This window comes from Lolium perenne, chromosome 3 (genome assembly GCF_019359855.2).
Source record: "Lolium perenne isolate Kyuss_39 chromosome 3, Kyuss_2.0, whole genome shotgun sequence".
NCBI lineage: Eukaryota > Viridiplantae > Streptophyta > Magnoliopsida > Poales > Poaceae > Lolium > Lolium perenne.
The window spans coordinates 186,043,094-186,046,687 of record NC_067246.2 but is presented as its reverse complement, the minus strand read 5'-3'; positions in this window follow the sequence as shown (position 1 = coordinate 186,046,687).

Here is a 3,594-nt window from a genome sequence, read left to right as displayed (position 1 = left end):
CGGCCTCGGGGACAAAACCTGGACAAAATCCGGCCAAAAATCCGGCCCCTATCCAGAGCTGCTTTTCTTCCGGTCCTTAGACGATTTCGGGGGCCGGATATTTCCGAAATATCCGGCCCGGATAATCCGGCCCGGATATTTCCAAAATATCCGGCCTAAGAAAACTGCAGAAACACCAAAACTAAAACGGGCATAACTTTTGCATCCGGACTCCGATTTCGATGATCTTGGGCTCGTTGAAATCACAACAATGAGCTCTACAACAATATGCATAGAAACATCATAGTCCAGCAAAGGAGGATAGAAACAAATGAAGAAAGGTTTGACCTATCTCAAAAAGACATACCGGTAAAACCTCCAATCTTGAAAATGCAACAAGTTGCCCATGGAAAAACCATTCTCAATGAACTAGAGCTTGTCATGAGAATAAGCACAAGCTCTAAAACATCACATGGATAAGATCCAAATAAAACCAAGAAAGATGATGAACCAAACTCGAAAACGCAACAAGTGATCTATGCGAAATCCGTTTTCGATGAACTAGAGCTTGTCATGAGAATAAGCACAAGCTCTAAAACATCACATGGATAAGGTCCAAATAACAACCAAGAAAGATGATGAACCAAACTCGAAAACGCAACAAGTGATCTATGCGAAATCCGTTTCGATGAACTAGAAGCTTGTCATGAGAATAAGCACAAGCTCTAAAACATCACATGGATAAGGTCCAAATAACAACCAAGAAAGATGATGCAAGGATGCAAAGGTTTGAGCTCTCTCCGAACGATACGATCGAGTTACTCACTCGAGAGCCCTCTTGATAGTACGGCAACTAAACTATAAACCGGTCTCCAACTACACTATGAGACCGGTGAGAAACAAACCCTATCAAGAGCAAACCTTATACTTGCGCATCCCACTTGAGCTCGATGACGACGATCTTGACCTCAACAAGATGGAACGCCTTTCTTGCTTGTGCTTGCTTGACGAAGTCTTGTGGATTGCTCCCCCATAATCCACCATGGGAGAGCTTCTTCTTCGGCGCATCTTCACATATCCATGATCACCATATGGATGGCAAGACTCAAGCAAAGGATCTCTTCGAGATGGCTCATCTTGAACTTGCACTTCATTTCTTCATTCTTCATCATGTTGATGTCTTGAAGTAGCTTGAGGGCTCACTTCATCTTCATCTTCAAGACATACTTGACACTTGATATCCTTCATCAATTTCTTCTTATTGCAACCTTGAAGCCAACATATGGTTCAAGAATTGCCTATGGACAACTCCTACAAATATAACTCAATGCAAACATTAGTCCATAGGGATTGTCATTAATTATCAAAACCACACATGGGGGCTCCATGCACTTTCAATCTCCCCCATTTTGGTAATTGATGACAATCTCTTTGAGAGGGTTTATATAAGGAATTTAAGTAACAAATAAGTTGAATATATAGAGCAAACTCCCCCATAATATATGCATGTGTGAATGATCTTGACTTTCATTGCATATATTGGCATTCAAAGCCTAGTGGAGTTTCCTCTAAATATTCAACTATGCAAAGCAACAAGATGCAATGCAATAAAGGCACATGCTTAAGCACAAAGCAAAGACATAACCAAATTCCCTTAAACCCTCCAAACTTCTCCCCCATTGGCACCAATTGCCGAAATGGGTGAAAAATTTAAAAGGCTAATATAGTGAGAGTTCCTCCATAGCGTGTGCATTTCTCATAATTTGAGTGGAATCAAATGCACATATCCAATGGCGAATATTCGGAAGGAATCACACTATAGATAGGATCAAAGATTGCAAAAAGATAACAAAGTCAAGAAGCTTCAACAAATGAAGCAAGCAACCAAATGAGTCACAAAGAGGATACCAAAAGAAAGATAGATATTATGATAAGATCAAGAAGATTGCTCTAAATAATATGAGGAAGCTCCCCAAGGTTTGTGCACAAAACTAGACAATTTGCATTGGAGTATAAAGTGCACAAACATGGAATCATCACTCCCATAATATCATTCAAAAACAAAAGATACCAAGTGAATCAAACTCTAATGATCACCACAAGATAGTGCTCTAAGTCAAATGAGGAAGCTCCCCAAGGTACATGCATAAATTAAAATGTTGTATTTGAATACAATATGCATAACATGGAATCCTCACTCCTCATTACCATTTAAAACACAAACATTTGGAATAGATCATAGATAGAGAAATAAGCTTAACACTTGCAACAAACAAATAGTTGAGCAAAAAGTAAGAGGCACCATAATAAAAGGCTCAACCAAGAAGATATGTGAAAGGCATGATAAAGCATATTATAAGACTATTATATGGATGAGCAAAAAGCATCATCATAGTCTTCAATGAATTATATTTCTTAGCATGACCAATCAACATGCAACAAATAAAAAAGATATCAAATGGAGATGTATCATCTCTTATGTGTATAAGTTTCTCTAAGTGGACAATATCACAAAGATATTTATCCACAAAGAAACATGCACACACCAAATAGATACACAAGAAAAATAGCATGATATCCAAGACTTAAGTCATGCAATATACCAATAAGATTTTTGCTTAATAGCATGGCCAAAGGCTCAATATTATCTTATTGTACATTCATGAACTTCAACCACAAACAACTAAAATACATCACAAATATCAACAAGGGATAGAAGATAGTTGGGATGCATTTGAGAAAGGCAACAAGTATCACAAACGGGGATACCAAAAGAAGTAACTAAATTTGCACTTTCATCTATATTGCACATGTGAGAGCCTTGAGGAATTGATATGCAACAAAATTGCTAGATAGGCATAGTTGGGATGGATGAATCATGAGCATGATTTAAAATACTTCCCAACACATGCACTCATCTCAAATTACTCACATTCACAATAAAGAGGTTTCATTAAGACTTTTGCAAGAAGCACAACATTTGCAAATCAAGAGATTCATGCCAAGATGCAACCATAAGGTTGGATACAAGAAAAGTATGCATGAGAAGATACTTGTTACCAAGATAGCATTGGTGTGGATGTAGTAGATATGTGTTCGTTGATCATCCTAGCTTGCCTCACGTTACCATTGAGTCACCACTTCTTTCCAAGAGTGAGACAAGCATTCAATGCATATCCATTGTACCTAACACAAAGGTAAGTACAAAATGGTCCCCAAACTAATTGGGTCCGAAGTAGTTAGACACACTACAACATATAGGACAAACTCCACAATTCTATGTGCATATAGATATGAAATTGAATTTCATGCACATCTTAGTCAAATTAGGATTTGATGGAGTTTACCCTATATATTGGATCAAAGAAAGTGACACATGCCATAAGATATACATATATTAAATATGCATGCACAATACTTTCAAGAACCAAAGGAAGATACAATTTGGACAAAACACCAAATAAACCAAGAGACAATGGTTGTCCAAATTATATCAAAGAATCAAATCAACACAAGATTGACTCCAAAGACTTATCTCATTATAAGAAGCTAATTTAAACCTAAGCACAAAGGAATGAGATAACCAACTCCCAAGAGAGCAAGGTTCCAACAAAT